This window comes from Haemaphysalis longicornis, unplaced genomic scaffold (assembly GCF_048455015.1).
Source record: "Haemaphysalis longicornis isolate Haplotype H1 unplaced genomic scaffold, Haemaphysalis longicornis Haplotype H1 scaffold_9, whole genome shotgun sequence".
NCBI lineage: Eukaryota > Metazoa > Arthropoda > Arachnida > Ixodida > Ixodidae > Haemaphysalis > Haemaphysalis longicornis.
The window spans coordinates 83,848,381-83,866,198 of record NW_027526460.1 but is presented as its reverse complement, the minus strand read 5'-3'; the positions used below and the strand labels follow the sequence as shown (position 1 = coordinate 83,866,198).

Sequence of the window (17,818 nt, the reverse complement as noted above, 5' to 3'; positions counted from 1 at the left end):
TACGGCGGGACAATCCTGGGTGAGCGGCAGTTATTTAGTTTGCTTTTTCGCAGCTTCCAACATTTCTTCAGTCCACTTTTCAATGTCATCAATGGGGTTCGTTGGAGCTCTTTCTCGGAACTTTCGCCAATCGGTGACGCGGGCAGTTCCTATTCTCTGTGGTGGGGTTTCGTGATGCGGAAGTTGCAGTTGAATGACATAATGGTCACTTCCGAGTGTTTCTTCTAGGCATTCCCAGATGACATCTTTAATGCCGTATGTTACAGCAAGGTCAGGGGAAGTGTCTCTGGAGACACTATTCTGTATTCTCGTAGGAGTGTCGCTTGCATTGCATAAATGCAGATTATTGTTCCGGATGGCATCATGGAGTTGCTGGCCCTTTTTGTTATCACGCTGATAGCCCCAGGTGGTGTGATGGGCATTTAAATCACCGACAATAATCAAAGCGTGTCCTTTCGTGCGTTGCTTCGCGATTTTAAAGACGCGATTGATGTCTCCGACCGATGATGATGGCTTACTGTAACATCACAGATATTAGTCGCGAAAACTTGCATTTTAGAAAAGCAATGCTAAACGTCTCCTGTTTCTCTTGTGGGAAAGTCACTACGGAAGCAGATATTAAATATTCACAATTTAAAATGAGAAAGGCTCATTCTGTCTAAATAGAACCGAAAAGGGATAGAAATAATTCGGTGGCTTTGATAAGGCAGAAAAAAGATTATATCTGCACTTTTAACCGCAGAGCTGTCCCACACAAATCGGTCCAGCCTACCCATTAGCACTGGTCTGAAGGAACAAAATGTGGTTATGGAGGTGCCGCGAATCAAACCCTCGACATTTACGTCGTGAAACCAGCAACCTAACCTCTCGGCCACACATAAATCCCGATGTGTATAAATTTAGTAGCGTTGGGGAATAACATGTGCAGCCAATTGAAAAAAAAAACGCTCCCTTGGTCGGAAGTAGACCAGGGTCCCACGAGTTAGGAAACCATGCGTCTATCCGAATGAACTATTTTTTCTTTAATAGGTGGGAAATCTATTCATACGAGCGGTCACGCATAACGACTAAGCGACAACACAAAAGCTAATGGGCTTCGATGGAGAAGCACACAATTTCAACTGCGGTTTGCGACCTTCAAAAGTCAGGCAAGGCGACACACGCATCCAAAAGATTCAACCAGTCCGGTGGATTATTCCGCGCTCCATACACAGTCGTTGCCAATGCAGGCAGCTCACGAAAACTGGACTTAGTTGGCCTTGGAGGTTCCGCATTCCGATCAGTCATGAGGCACTGCCACAAGTTGTACAAACCCAGCCAAACAAATCTGTCATGGGGCACCAAATTAACATCAATAAAAGGTGGGAATGCTGTAATTGGAAAATGCTTCTCTAACGTCCGCTGCAAAACATCCCAGAAGGACACTCCGTCATGGCGCTACAGAAGAAATGATCAGTTGTCTCTGGTTGAGATAATTTGCGATATTGGGCGACCAAAAAATAGACATTTCCTTTATGTGCAGCCATGTTTAAACTGGGAGTGCGGAAGAATGAAGCTCGAAGAAAAACGCTTTCGCCTTTGGTTGCACTAAGGCTGGCGATAAACATGCACTGGGAATAGACCGTCAATTACAGTGCTCGTTATAGGTTTTCCTGACATACTGATAAGATATTGAAAGGTATAAAGCATGGAACAAAAGTGAAAATTTGCCTCAACCTCCTTAAGGAATTCTGTTTCCTGGTTTCGTATTAATCTCGTTCGCACATACAAGAAAAAAAGTAAATAGAAACCTATGCGCTGCTGAGCTACCGTTAGTGAAATTGGGAGCCCAATAAATTTGTATCAGAAAAAACGCGACACAAGTTCGCGTACAAACAAATGTCTGAGCCCAACACCCCTAGCCTTTAAACGAAGAAGTAACTGGTATAGTTTGCCCTTGAGAACCCCAAACAAATATAGCAAATACTTCAAGTTGTGCCCGAACGCCTCAATTTATACAGTGAAGCATTTGAAGCACATATAGGAGCTTTGTAGCAAGAAAGCCATTGTACAATTGCGCATGTGTAAACACTGCGAGGTCTCGCCCTGTTCATGTTAGCGAGGCACACTTAACTTACATTAGTGCTCACGACCAATGGGGTCCAATGTTCCGCCCAGCATTACCTTTGTGTTTGTACAGCGGGCGTCGGCTTTTGACCTACCGCGGTTTCTAGCACGTGCTCAGGCGGTCACTTCGGGCGAGATGTGAAAAGCGGCAGACCAAATGATCTGCGCCTACCAATCATATAAAACTTTCAGAGGCAAGTTCACAAATAAATATGAGATAATAAAATATGGATTGCCTTACTAAACCACGTAAAGCAAACTTATGTCGGCTCAACGGACCATGGAACATATATTGTTCTGAGTAAATATAAGAGAGAGAAAACGAGCTTCCTGGATCAGGAGACAAACACCAGTAGAAAATATCATTGGAGAAATGGCAATCCACAGTGCCACAGTGGCCGCCGAAAGCCGGGTCTAAAACGGGGGGGACGCCAATCACTCAACGGAGGGGCAAGTAAGGCCATTCCTAAGCAAACAACTGAATCGGGCGGTGCAGGACAAATGCGGTTGCAGGTCGATGGAGAGGCTTTTGTCTTGCAGTGGACCCAGTGGGCTGCTGATGCTCGTGATAATGAAAAAGCAGAGCCTCAGACAAATAGAGGGGCCGTCAGCTCTGCTGTCTCCAGCATTGCACCACTAGTGCTAGCTGCGCCAATGTTCTGCGGTTAATTTTTTGGCATAACAAGATATCTGCTGAAATACCATGATGAGACTGGTTTTCACTATTCAATGACAAAATAGTAGCGTCTATGATTCCTACAAGAATTTGCTTGCGCGAAGACGCGCAGCATGCACGTTACATTTCGAAATAAGTCGTGGAAGATGGACTGTAAGTTCACAAACCATGCGATATTCTGCGGAGGTTTTTCCTTCACACTCTGAGGTTCGTCGATGGTTCAACGTACCATAACCTGTCTTTATTACTGGCCTTCAAAATGTTACTGTCTGTGTAGAAACTTTATAATCATCGTTGCTGACGCACTGATGAAACCCTCCACATCGTTGCTCGACATCGCGTGAGCAGAACTATCTCAAGCAGTTCGTCTTTCACGCATCACCATATTCTAAATAAAGCACCACCATGTCACCGGGACGCGGCGGCCCGTAGTCTCTTCTGCTATTGTATGCTGTTATCATAGTTTTCTTGCATGTGCCGTGCTTTTATGCTGCGACTTGATTGGGGATAATTCGAGTGCAGAGAAACACTAATTATTGCACCAAATAAAGGCGTATTGGTTGCCTTTGAGGCGTTGCAATGTGTTGCCCGAGATGTTCCGTGGAACTTGAGAATTTTAAGCCTTAAATACATGTGTACTCATGCTGACCTTGTATAATAAATTTATTTTCACAGGAGGCCGAGGTATCAATTACACTTTGCAGTACTGGAACGGGAATGAAAAGTGTGGCGTTTTAACATTCAAACTGGCTCAAAACGGTGAGTTTTTTCTTTGTAACTCTTTACAGCTGAAATACTGTATACACCACTTAGAAATGCAGGAAAACGATCGATCACTATTTAGAATCGCTTGTGTGTATGGGTTTCACTGAGTAGGGGTTTATTCCTTTTAGCTGTATTTTAAATAAATGACCTTTAGTTCGTTTCGCTGAAACACGCGGGTTTGGAACTGTCTGGTGGTAGACCGGTTGAGAGAATAAACAATGAACGATTTCTCTCATAAAAACCATTTCTTATAATATACAAGTGTTTTTTACAGTATAAGAACCTGATATAAGTTTAGCTGAGGACTGTATTTAACGATGCTAGAACAGGCTGCAAACTCTTTCCAGTTACTTACGCAGAATGCAGTAAAAGAAGGAGAAGATGCAGGCATCAAGTTAGTATTTATAATGAAGGTCGGTATTATGCTTAGAGAAACAGCGTCAGCGCCATACACAATTGTACTCAAGCTCTGATCAGTTCTCGCACTCAAAACAACATTTTTAGAGCCGCGAACTGCTTTCGCCGTACCCTACAGTTTTTTCAATACTCAACCACAAAATGCCATTTCGCACATTATTGCACAGAAAACATTTAGAAGAATTAATAATTAAGTATCCATTGGTGAATCTTTAGGATAGCCTTAGACTTCTGCATATAATATCGCGAAACGGAGGCTTCCCTCGATGAGCAAACATTCTTCCGCAAAACGGCGGTTCTGCTAAACCCATTGTATACCGTGCAGCCGTGCAGTGGTCACGTAGCCTCGGTTTTCAGCGATACTCGCTGCCTGCTGCTTTTTTGTTGTGTACCAGTTTTTGGACTTCTTCACCATCAACTCCATTCTTTAGTATTTTGCCACCCGTTACCGTCTGCAGAGTTCATTCTAGAAAACGTACAAGCTGTCGTGGGGGTCATGCCATCAGTCGAGACAGATGCACCTGGTGAAACGCGCTTCGATTTATCTCACTGGCAAAGGCACCCTCGTTAGAGATGTCAGCTCTAGCATCATGCTCTCTTTAAAAGCTTTCTAGCTCTAGAAGACAACAGTTCTTTCGTGGCGTGCGGTACAAAAACACTTCCAACGCGGCGGAGGCGGCGGCGAGGGGAGGAGGCGGGCGGAGGGTTTCACTCGCGGAGCACGCTAGAGATCGCGCAACCACTTTACCCAGCGTTCCCCGAGCGGGAGTGCCTGCTCGCCGGCGGCGGCGTCGGCACTACGCTTTGTCATCTGCATTAGCGACGGTTGTCCATTGCGCGGTGCCTTCGCACGGCTTCATTAACTTGTTCGACAGCACCTCCAGCCTAACCCATACCCAACGGAATGAAGTGGTCGTACAGCAAACTTACCTTACGGATTGGTTTGCAGGCGGGAAAACAAAATGTACAAACCACATACAGACATTGGCCGCCAGAGGAACCCTACCCTTTACGCACTGCTCGCCACCCGATGGGACTCAGGTTTTTAAATAGGTGAATGCCAATTCGGTTGTGCTTTAACCCTTACAACGTTATGTGCACAACGGTGTACGTTTCAATCCTGCGGTTTTATTACAAAAAGCAACACCAAATCCAACGTTTTCGTTTGTTTATCATAGTGTCGCGAACCATGTATGGGTTTGTTTATTGTTTGTTTGTTTTTACTGCCGGGCCACGCCAGGCTGTGTTATCTGTGTTCCAAACAAAGCGCGTCTTACATTCTTTACTTTTATGCCACACCGGCTATCACATTCAGATAAGCAGACTGTTTCGCCCTAACGTCACTAGCCCAGAATAATCTTCTGTGATCTACAATGTTCTGGATGTGAATCGACGTTTCCAGAAACAGTTGCGCCAAAAGATAAAAGCCTACAGAGCAGACGCCACGGCATTCCTTCGACGACACTCGCCTGTGCTAGTCGCTTTGTTGACCGCTGCTTCGCCGCCTCTGTATTCTTTTGAGTTGTTAGGGGAGCACAATTTCGCTCCAATAAACGTGTTTCTCCTTCAAGACAACTGCGATGATGATGATGATTTCTATTGGTTTCCCCTTTGTATCGGGGTGATGACATGTCATCTTACCAAAAAGGACTAATATACCTATGTTTTACACTTTTGGTTCAATACTAGCGCTGCTTAGGGCAGACACAAAAAGCTTATTAGGCACAAAATACTTTTTTTTCCTGTTACAGGTGGTAACTGTCCTAGGCAATATTCCCCTCTCTGCTTTTCGTCCACCAGCATTCTAATCTTGTTTTCGTCCCCTCGACAGCCTTGAAGTTAACTTCCTCTGTGATACCCTTAAATCCTACGGCTTCTGAAAGCCCAATATTCCCTTCATGTAGATTTGGATGGATACCCTCACATTCTAACACGATGTGCCGAATAGTTTCTATTTCTTTTCCGCATAACACGCATACCCCATCATTTTGTGAATACTTCCCCACAAAACTCTTAGTTCGCAGGCAACCTGCTCTAGCCTCAAAAAGCAAAGCACTGCCCTGGGAATTATCGTAGAAATTTTCCTTTCTGATGTTCATCTTCTCAGCCCTGTACATCTCTAACGACGTTTTAGCTTCCATTTTTTCCCTCCATTTATTCGTTTCAATCTGCCTTGCCTCTTTTTTGGTTACCTTGGCTGTTTTGGATTGCCCACTGTTCTTTCCGTATTTCATCGTTAGCCTTCTAGTCTTTCTTAACCACTGCGTGTCCACGCTTTTCCAGTATAGGTACCTAAAAACCTTAGCTGCCCACCTTCGTTGATCCATTGCCCTCAACCTCATCTCAAAGCATATTTTACTCTGAGCTTCTCTAACTTCAAACGATGCCCAGCCCATATCTCCCTGAACTGCTTCGTTAGTGTTTTTCCATGCGTGCCTAAGGCCAAACGTCCTACCGTTCTCTGGTTTACTTCAAGGCCTGATAGAACGTCTGATTTTAAGCAGAGTACAGCATTCGCAAACGTGAGACCCGGAACCATTACTCCTTTCCACATTCCTCTTACTACTTCATATTTGTTATACCCCCACAGAGCTCTATGCTTCATTATAGCTGCGTTTCGCTTTCCCTTAACCTTAAGTTGCTCCTCGTGAGTACTTAAGTACTTATCCCCTTCGTTTATCCACACTCCCAAATATTTATATTCCTTCACTCTAGGTAATTCGCCTTGCTGGATAGACACTACGTCGGACCCGCCGCGGTGGCTCAGTGGCTAAGGTGTTGCGCTGCTGAGCACGAGGTCGCGGGTTCGATTCCCGGCCGCGGCGGCCGCTTTTCTGATGGAGGCGAAAAGCAAAAACGCCCGTGTGTACGAGATTTCGGCGCACGATAAAGATCCCCAGGTGGTCAAAATTAATCCGGAGCCCTCCACTACGGCGCGCCTCATCGCCTGCGTTGCGTCGGAGCGTTAAACCCTATAATCAATCAATCAGACACTACGTCGGTGGTAGCGTCATTGAAAACCATTATTCCTGATTTTTCTGCACTGAAATTTAATCCGAGGTCAGTGGCTTCCTGGCCGCAAATATTTATTAGCCGCTGCATATCGGTTTGGTTATCAGCTAAAAGAACAATGTCGTCTGCGTATAACATTCCCGGAATATGTTGTTGTACCACTTCGCCTTGCAGCATATGGGTTAGGCTAAACCCTACTTGACTTTCTTCCAGTTTCTTTTCTAACCCTGCGTCATCCTTGGCTTCGTGACATCTGGTGAAGGTGCTGGGTACTACGCCTTTATGCTCTCTACGACATCTGGAAGCCGTCAAGTCAGTCCAACCAGAGAAAGTCGCCGACTGCAAGGATTGCTACCCGAGTTCGGTCTTCTGCCAGAAGGGCCCAAGAGAAGGAACGCTGCAACCAACACCATGGTGCAAGAAACAACGTCACCAATCATCCTGCAGCAGCACCGAGAACCGCCATTGTTCCGGGGAGCCCCCGCTGAAGACCCCGAAGAATGGTTGAAGAAGCTGGAGCGCGTCCGCATCTTCAACAGGTGGGACGACGAAGAAACTTTCCGGCATGTCTTCTTTTACTTAGAAGATGCTGCTAGAACTTGGTTCGAGAACCATGAGAGCTCTTTGACCGACTGGACCCAATTCAAAAGGGAGTTCCTTGAGACCTTCACTACCGTGGTGAGAAAAGAGCGAGCTGCACTTTTGCTTGAAACTCGAAAACGCAGCCCCCCAACGAAGGAGTCGTGATTTTCGTTGAGGAGAGGAAGCGGCTTTTTCGTCAGGCGGACCCTGAAATGACCGAGGGAAAGAAGCTCAGGTTTATAATGCGAGGAGTGAAGCAAGAGCTTCTTGCTTGTCTAGTCCGTAACCCTTCGAAGACAGCGGCGGAATTCGAGTCTGATGCGGCCGCGATGGACAAGAAGCTAGAAATTCGAATGAGGCAGTACGACCGCCCTGTCAACGCGCTGTTCTCGGAGACCATCGATGTCGCAAATGGAAGCTCCGATACATTGCGAGAGACCATCCGAGCAGTGGTCAGGGAGGAGCTTCGGAAGCTTTTTCCGACGACGCCGCAACATCAAGTGGCTTCCCTGACCGACGTAATCAGAGAAGTTCAAAACGCACTGGGAACTTCTACGCCATCGGAAGCACCCCGCGAACCACAAGCCACGACGTACTCCTCGGCTGTTCGTCAACCCCGCCCTGTTACAATCCGTCGTCAAGAGCCCGAGCCATATCACCATCCAATGCCGCCCGTCCGACGCCCTGTAGACCAATACCAGACGCCAAGGAAGACCGACGTGTGGCGAACGCCCGATAATCGCCCGCTGTGCTACCACTGCGGAGAGGCCGACCACATCTACCGTCGCTGTCCCTACAAGAGGCTCTGTTTGCGAGGATTCTCCGTCGACGCCCCACGCCCCCGATACGGCCAGCGCTCTGCTGAGATCGAAGAATACCTCTCCAACACCAACCGAGGACCAGCCCACTTCAACCGTTCAGCGTCGCCCTACCCGTACCAGTCACCGAACCGCCGCAGCACTGCTGACTTCTCACGTGGAAGGTCCCCCAGCCCACGCGGGGGAAACTAAAAAGCAGCAACTTCGGGAGGTAAAGTTTCACGACGACGGAAAAATGAAAACCCTCCAACGACGCAGCGATTCGCTGATGACCATGATTCAAGACACGCCCCGACACCGACGATCCAATCTAACCCTGACGTGACTCCCGACCACGACTACAGCAAAACGGCGCGACATGTACCCGACATGACCGAACCTGCCGATGAGAATACAACGAAGACCATGACGCACAGTGCCCGACCGTCAACACGCAGAAACGAAGATACGACGCCACGACGCACCCGGACCTCGAAGAAGGCAGCGTCCGACGTTAGCTGCCCATCGACGGCTTTGAAGTAGTCGCCCGCCTAGACACGGGCGCCGACTACTCGGTCATGAGCGGACCTTTTGCGTCTAAGCTGAAGAACGTTATGACCAGATGGGACGGTCCGCACATTCGCACAGGAGGAGGCTACCTCGTGACGCCAAGTGGAACGTGCACATCGCGCGTCACCTTAGACGGCACCGCGTACCCTGCGACGTTTGCCATTTTGCCTAACGGCTCCCGCGACGTAATTCTTGGAATGGACTTTTTGACGGACAACGGTGCAATACTTGATCTACAGACCAAGTCCATAACTTTTGCCTCCGATCACTCCATGACGCCAGAACCGAACCCCGAACACCATTCTTAAGGATCGCCGATGTTCATGTCACCCTGCCACCCCGCGCAAGCTTGATGATCACCGTCTGCTGTGAAAATGCTGTTCCTGAAGTCGACGCTATCGTGGAGACTGACGAAAGGTTGCTCCTCGACCGCAGTGACTCCGTTGCAAGAGGCATTGCGCGCTTTACGCAACGCCAATCCCAAGTTTTGGTCACTAATTTCAGCGAGGAATACCAACATTTAAACAGGGGCGCTGCAATTGCGTACCTCAAATAAACGCAAGAAGCAGGTGACGTGATCGCGGTTGCCGACTTTGAACGCGCACCCGAAGAGACCTTCAATCTTCCGAATCCCGTCGACGTGAATCCTGCGTTACCGCAAGAAGAACGGAAGAAATTATTGGATTTGCTGCAACGCTACAGAGAGTGTTTTTTGTCGAACTCAAAACTACGTCAGACACCTCTGGCGAAGCACCTAATAATAACCGAAGATGGAGCCCGACCTACCCGACAGTCACCGTACCGCGTCTCTTCACACGAGCGGGAAGCCATCCGGACTCAAATCGACGACATGCTCAGCGACGACATGATACAGCCGTCGAAAAGCCCCTGGGCTGCCCCGGTCGTACTCGTGACGAAAAAAGACGGCACATTAAGGTTTTGCGTTGACTACCGGCGACTGAACAAAATCGCCAAAAAGGACGTCTACCCCCTACCCCGAATTGACGACGCCCTCGACCACCTGTGCAACGCGAAGTACTTCTCATCGATGGATCTGAAGACCGGCTACTGGCAAATTCAAGTGGACGAGAGAGACCGAGAGAAGACTGCATTTATAACCCCGGACGGCCTATACGAGTTCAAGGTGATGCCGTTTGGACTGTGCACGGCGCCAGCAACGTTTTAACGAGTCATGGACACGGTTCTAGCTGGCCTAAAGTGGCACAACTGGCCTAAAGTGGCACAACTGCCTCGTATACCTCGACGATGTTGTGGTATTCTCCCGGACTTTCGACGAACCCCTTGCAAGGTTGCAGTCTGTACTCGAGGCGATCCGTACGTAGTGGTTAACGCTGAAGCCTGAAAAGTGCCGCTTCGCGTACGAGGAACTCACGTTTTTGGGCCATGTCGTTAACGCCGCGGGAGTCCGGCCTGATCCGGCGAAAACTTCCGCCATAGCGAACTTCCCAAGACCGAAAGATAAGAAGGGTGTGCGGAGATTTCTCGGATTATGCGCATACTACATGCGCTTCGTCGCAAACGTCGCCCGCATTGCGGAGCCACTCATCCGCTTGACGAAAGATAGCATCCCTTTCAGCTGGGAAAATGCCCAAGAAACAGCCTTCTGCGAGCTGCAACAATACCTGCAAAGCCTGCCTGTGCTAGCGCATTTCGCTGAAAATGCCGAAACGGAAATGCACACGGACGCCAGTGATATAGGCTTGGGTGCCGTCCTCGTACAAAAGCAAAGCGGGTGCGAGAAAGTAATCGCCTATGCCAGCCGTGGTCTGTCCAAGAAAGAAAGAAACTACTCAGCCTCTTAGAAAGATTGCCTTGCGATTATCTGGGCCATTTCAAAATTTCGCCCATACGTGTATGGAAGACCATTTAAGGTTGTGACAGACCACCATGCGCTGTGTTGGCTCGCCAATTTGAAGGACCCCTGTCGCCGTCTTGGTAGGTGGAGCTTGCGCCTGCAAGAATTCGACGTTACAGTAGTCTATAAATCCGGGAGGAAACACTCCGATGCCGACTGCCTGTCCCGTGCCCCCGTCTACCCACCACCACAGGACTCCGATGAAGACAGTGCGTTGAAGACAGAGAGACCTGGCCACCCAGCAGCGTCTCGACCCCGATCTACGCGTCATGATTGACTACCTCCAAGGATGCAACGTCGCCGTGCCCAGGGCCTTCAAACGCAACTTACCTGCATTCAGCCTGAAAAACTCCGTCCTCGCGAAGAAGAATTTCAGCCCCGGAACGAGAGCAAATTTTCTTCTTGTGATCCCGGCAGATCTTCGTGACGAAATTTTTGAAGCGTGCCACGACGACCCGTCTTCCGGACATCTCCGCATAGCTCGCACAATTGGGAAAATCAAGGCGAAGTACTATTGGCCCCGCCTTGCATCCGACGTCACCCACTACGTCCGGAGCTGCCGTGACTGCCAGCGGCGAAAAACGCCACCGACGAGACCCGCCGGACTTCTGCAACCGATCGGCGTCCCATCTAGGCCCTTCCAACAGATTGGAATGGACCTTCTGGGCCCCTTCCCTACATCCCGATCCGAGAACAAATGGATTGTTGTAGCGACAGACTACATGACGCGCTACGCAGAGACCGCCAAATTTCGAGGGGTACTGCACAAGAAGTCGTAAAGTTCTTCATAAGGCAAGTTGTGCTGCGACATGGAGCCCCGCAAGTCCTAATCACGAACCGCGGAACGGCCTTTACTGCGGAGCTGATGCAAGAGATATTACGCTACAGCAACAGGGATCACTGTAGAACGACCGCGTACCACCCCCAAACGAACGGACTAACGGAACGCCTGAACAAGACAATCGCGGATATGCTGGCAATGTACGTCGACGTTGAACATAAGACTTGGGACGAAGTGCTACCGTACGTCACCTTTGCGGACAACACGGCTATCCAGGAAACTACGCAGATGACGTCGTTCGAGCTTGTCTACGGAAGACGGCCGACTATGATGCTCGACGCCATGCTTCTACACGTAGAAGACGACGACATCAACGCCGACGTCCAAGGATACCTTCAGCGTGCGGAGGAGGCCCGCCAGCTGGCTCGAATTCGTACAACGGACCAGCAGCTGGTGGATGCCGGGCGGTACAACCTACGACGCCGAGTACCATTCTGGGGATTGCGTGTGGGTTTGGACTCTCATCCGTCGACGCGGACTAAGTGAGAAACTTCTGCGACGGTATTTCGCACCCTACCAGATTCTACGACGTGTCGGCCAACTTACTTACGAGGTGATCCACGATGGTGATTCCGGAACATCACGGCGACGCACGCGGCCCGAAGTCGTCCACGTAGTTCGCTTGAAGCCTTACTCTGCAAGATGACGGACTTTTTTTGTTGTTCGTTCGGACTGTGTTTTATTTTAGCATCGGGTCGATGCACTCTTAGAGGGGGGTAATACTGCGAACCATGTATGGGTTTGGTTATTTATTGTTTGTTTTTCCTGCCGGGCCACACCCGGCTGTGTTATCTGCGTTCCAAACGGAGCGTGTCTTACATTCTTTACTTTTATGCTGCACGGGCTATCACATTCAGATAAGCAGACTGTTTCGCCCTAACGTCACTAGCCCCGAATAACCTTCTGTGATATACAATGTTCTGTCTGTGAATCGACGTTTCCAGAAACACTTGCGGTGAAAGATATAGGCAGAGTAGACGCCGCGGCATTCATTCGACGGCACTCGCCTGTGCTGGTCACTTTGGTGACCGCTGCTTCGCCGCCTCTGTATTATTTCGAGCTGTTAGGGGAGCACAAGTTCGCTCCAATAAACGCGTTTCTCCTTCAAGACAACTGCGTCGTCCTTGACTTCATGACAATAGTTTTATACCCTTCTTTTAACACTGAAGATTTTAGGTTGTAGGTAATCCTGCCTACCGAGGGGGGTTCAGGCAACAGCCTCGTCAAAACATTACAGCACAGAACATTGCGAAAGGAACAAGGGGCTTTACTGAAGCAGTGGAAACGAAATATAAATGGCGCAGAAGATACAATCAACAACGCACATTACCAAAGCACTTCAATGTCCGGAGGCTTACGGCCCGACAGGACGGAGACTGGCTGCTTGCTGCCGTGCGGGCTCCTGGAAGGTGGCTGGCGGTGGTGGCTTGTCTCTTCCGGCTCGTGGCACTACCGGCCGGCGACTCCCCCTCTCGCCCGCGCACGGGCGAGGGGGTGTCGTTGATAACAGTCCGGTCACTGTGCGCGCGCACATTGCTTCTGTACGCCCACAAGGGCGAGCTAGTGGGTAATAAAACTAATACAACCGTAAACAAACAAATGGGCGACCCACGCGACGGCTTCAGCAGGTTAGCTTTTTTCAACTCTTTCGCCGCGTCTTCTTAAAACAATTGTGGTCCCAAATATATAGAAACAACGCATATCACGCTAATATATACGTACGTGGAAATATTCAGCGCTACTTGACGCTCCTGACCCCTGTGACGATATGTACACAATGCTGTACATGACAGAAAAAAACTAACCTTGACTTTGGGTCAGTAACCTCCCATTTCATCTTATTTGGTGAGATACCGAATATAGAAGCAATTAGAAAATTTTATAGGACGATAGAGGGAGCAGTCTCTGAAATGGTAAAGAGGTATTACAAAAGGCGAAAGTAGCAACTGGTTCTGCTTAATAGCGATTATAAAAGTTCCCTGAGGTTTGTCAAGCATCTCAACTTACTAAACTAACTAGTTGAATTAGGTATAAATGGGAATCACTAAGCTCACATGCCCAATTGTTTTGGTGTTTGCGCTTGTGTCGAGGCGTTGTGTAGCCTCAAGCTAGCATATCAGGATGGCTAGGTTCCGCTGTCTCACCCATAGAAAGACGCTCCTCCGTTTTCTTTCTCCCGACTCACGGCCAAGCTACAGCGGCGGCATCCGCCGCTCTAGCCTGCCCGTGGCCGACGCTGCGGCCGCGTTCGGGACGCTGCACCTGCGAAATCCAGGTAATGGCTGGCATAATCTCTGGTTTTTCTCTTTTTGGAGCCACGTGTGTGAATTCAGGTGACGTCGCTAGGGAAATTCTTTTTCGGGTCGTTTAAAGCTTTACTTTCCAGCCACCTGCACAGCGTAGATTGGAGCCAAATTTTTTGCTTTGTTAGAGAGCGGCACGGATAGGCGCGGACATTTTGCCGACATCCTTTACCGATTGCCTGCGCAATTCGTAAGTAGGCTTGCAGATTTTGATATTCCTGTGAAGGTTTCACCCGCATCCCCTCATCACGGGTGCCCCTGAACCCGTCGACGCACCATGCGATTGCTGCATGGGCAGAGAAAGCTGCCGACCCAGGCTTTGAATTGACGTCTCCCTCAAAATATCGGGAGACATAAAAAGGCGTCAAATTTGCTTAGGTTTCCTCTGAGCTTTTTAAGGTATACGGTACAGGACAAAAATTGGTGACCATTGTTGCGGCTCAACTGACCAAAACCTTATTTGCTTTTCAGTGACAAACAGTTCACTTCCTACAGTGCAAAGTAATACCACTGAACAAACTGGGTTTAAAAAGCCTCACACAGTTTTAAGCTGCGAAATAGGGGCATACGTACGTTTTTTTAGTCGCGCCGGCGTTTGACAAACAGCTAGAGAACCAAACGGCAATGCTTGTTGCCACTTTATTTTTAAAGGCTAAACGGAGCTTTCTTTGTTGGTTTTGTGTCTTTGAAGCCTCCCTTCTGGCGAGCGTTTTTGCGAGATCAGCTCTCCGATTAATAACGTCTCGACATGCTGTTCACATCATGGTATCTATGGACGCTCCAAGGGCGGCCATGAAAGCTCAGCTAGCAATTAAAGATGACTCAGGTGTTCCAAGGTCTCGCAAACAACCTGGCACATGCGAGCCATCTGTTGCGATAGCATAGCGTTTGGCACCACCATTGATGATATTGACCTGTCTTGTTTTGTGTTTGCTATAGTGAGGTATTCGTGAGTTTAAAGCACAGAACTTAAATTGGGACTTCTTGGCTTCTGCCATGGGGCAGCATACGTTGCATTATGGGTGAGCATCGCCCATGAATTCCGTGACCCAGGTGGACAAGAAGTAGTATCACTGAGCCCCTTGACCAGTACATGTTATCAGAGTTCGCTTTGGCTGTACGTAGCATCAAAAATTCATTAATATTCTCAGCCGATTGGGAGCCTAAAATGGTATATCCAGGCGTAACGTCCGAAGTGGCTGCGAATAAGGGTATTCGGAGGCCTGACATTATCACTGGCGATGCCGTGTCAGAGAGCTGCGCGCGGGTAAAATGGCTGCAGACGAAGGTATTTGGTGGAATTCGGTTGACACGTGCCAACGTTATCCTTAATGTGGCGATTTCTGGTCTTACTTCGTCGACACATACCTGCAGCTTGGCATAGAAATATTTCGATCTTGTCTGCCACTCCTGGTACTCAATTTTCAGGTCACCTACACTGATGCGATATATAGCCCGAGCATCATAACTAACCGCAGGTTTTGGTCAGTGGTGATAACAGGACCCGTGGGAAGCCCCATTTCCATACAAATTTGCCATTTGGCAATGACGTAAACACAGCCACCCGAACATTTGTGTCCACATTTTAGCAATAAGAAAAGCTCATGCATTCTAACATCACAGAAAACGTTATGTTCCCCCGTAAATTTTTTTCTGTCCTCTGTTATTGTAAACGAATATTATTGTGTAATAAGAGTCAACCAAGATGAAACTTGGGATTACATTTTTCGCTAAAACGTAATAGCAAGCGTCACTCTGCTTAAGCACTTGCCGCGCTCACTGCGTCAGCGGGAGGTTCTATGGTAGGTGGGATTGCAGGAAACAGCGTGTGCAAAGAAGTCGCTGCTTCCTTGTTTCAGAAACCATTCAGGTAGACGTAGCAGTAGAAGCATGAATGCTTCACTCAGGCCCCATAAGCGTCCTTTAACTCAACTCAAACGTCCCACATAGTTTCTAACGTTTTGCAAACTTTCATAAGGTCCAAGTTCGGAGCGGGTCACTAACTATTCTCGCCCTATCACACGTTGGAAAACGCTTAGCTAACCTTGTTTGTGATCTCCCATGACATATGTCTTTACATTGACCACGGCACGACATAAGGCTAAATAAGCATGCTGGTTTTTAACAAATTATTTCCGCAACATTCTGCATAACAAGTGTTATAAATATAATAAACTAGTGGAATATACCACACAATTAGATGTAAATATGCAAGCATAGAATATTATAAAAAAATGCACGACACACCTTTCTGACGTTGGTGCGTAGTTCTCGAACAGGCAAAACAGATCCTATCACAGATTCTCTGTGAAGCTAGAGAAAAAAACTAGTGTGAGAGTTTGACCTGTGTGCAAAAGGAGCATTACAAATGTTTGTATGCATACTGCATCCCCTAAAAAACAGACACATTTTTCAAATCACTTTTACCAAACGAAAGGCATCAATAAAGATAAAAATAAATTTCCTTTCCAATCTAATGAATATTGTGTGGTGTAATGACATGTTTGAAAGATAACAGACGTTGTAATAGTATGATTGTAGGGTTTAGCGCGCCGACGCAACGCAGGCGATGAGGCGCGCCGTTGGGGAGGGCTCCGGGTTAATTTTGACCACCTGGGGATTTTTAACGTGCACCGAAATCTTGTACACATCGGTGTTTTTGCTTTTTGCCTCCATCACAAAAGAGGCCGCCGTGGCCGGGAATAGAACCCGCGACCTGGTGCTTAGCAACGCAACGCCTTAGGCACGGAGCCGCCGCGGCGGGTTGTACCTTGTGGCAAAACACTGGATTGCAGTGAGGTTTTGGCAGCGAATGATGTTTCTGACCGAACATATGTATTGCGAATAAAAGGTCATGTCTATAGGGGACGAATACAACCATGTGTATTTTATTGAGCATTTTCTGAACGGCTAGTCTTAGTTTTTACATGCACCAAATCAAGTGTGCACCAAAGATTGGGACTGTTTTGTCGAAATATCCATTCTGTTTAATGTCAACACTTTGTCCATGGAAAACTAAATGTGATTAGCGCTCGTTTTTTAATGTTTCATTTCATTTTAAACTACATAAAATATCTGCGGTGCTCACAGCATCATTGGCTTGAAACGACATGGAGTTGTAAGCTCCTGCAATAATTGGGGACTTACAATTTGAGGTTCAAGACAACAATACAAACTTTAAATATACTTCACCCCATCTAACATTCAATAGTAACTGTATTTCTACTCCGCTTTTCAGAACATTGCGAACTCCATGCCTGGCATAGCACCATTAACAAAAACATATCAAATTGCGAAAAAGAATACAACACAACTTGTCGGGGCAAGAACTACTCGGTTTATTCAAGCAGCTGCAACGATTTAATAAACTACGATGTATAAATGTGACTGGCGGTTTTCGTGCAAGTAACGGTTTTTGAAGCAGTTCTGGCTTCTGCGCGGGCAAAATAAAATGTTTACTCCTACAATGCTGGCCTTGTAATTTTTTGTTTATTTGCTGTAGACGCAAAAAGTATTTTACATGGCAATCATACAAATTTGTTGCAAATATCACATTATACAGACAAAGCTGTTTTTTGTGGCCTGGGATCATCGCACTTAGGTTGTAAATTAATGAGGGGACAAATTACTCGAAGCGAGCGCGCTGCCACTGAAAGGCACAAAGGTTGCTCTCACTATTCGTTCTTCAAAAATCACCTGTATACTGTGCCACCAGTAATATTGAAGCAGCAGAATGTTTCACCATAGGAGGCACTACCTTACAGAGACAGCAAGATTGTGGCCACCGCCGTTGGCGTCGGCTATATTGACGGAAAATGAAGATATCCCCAACCATGCTGCGGAACACAAGGTACTTTTTTGTCAGCGTATTTT

At 47.8% G+C, this 17,818-nt stretch overlaps 1 long non-coding RNA gene across 1 annotated transcript in view; it reads left to right on the top strand.

Annotated features, from left to right (window-relative positions):
- LOC144152258 (uncharacterized) overlaps positions 1-17,332 on the top strand; it is a 73,044-nt gene extending 55,712 nt beyond the window's left edge. Inside the window, exons 4-5 of the long non-coding RNA XR_013319120.1 lie at positions 3,458-3,541; positions 17,184-17,332. This is a non-coding gene — a long non-coding RNA (uncharacterized LOC144152258). The remainder of the gene's footprint in view (positions 1-3,457; positions 3,542-17,183) is intronic.
- Positions 17,333-17,818: the final 486 nt, after the last annotated feature.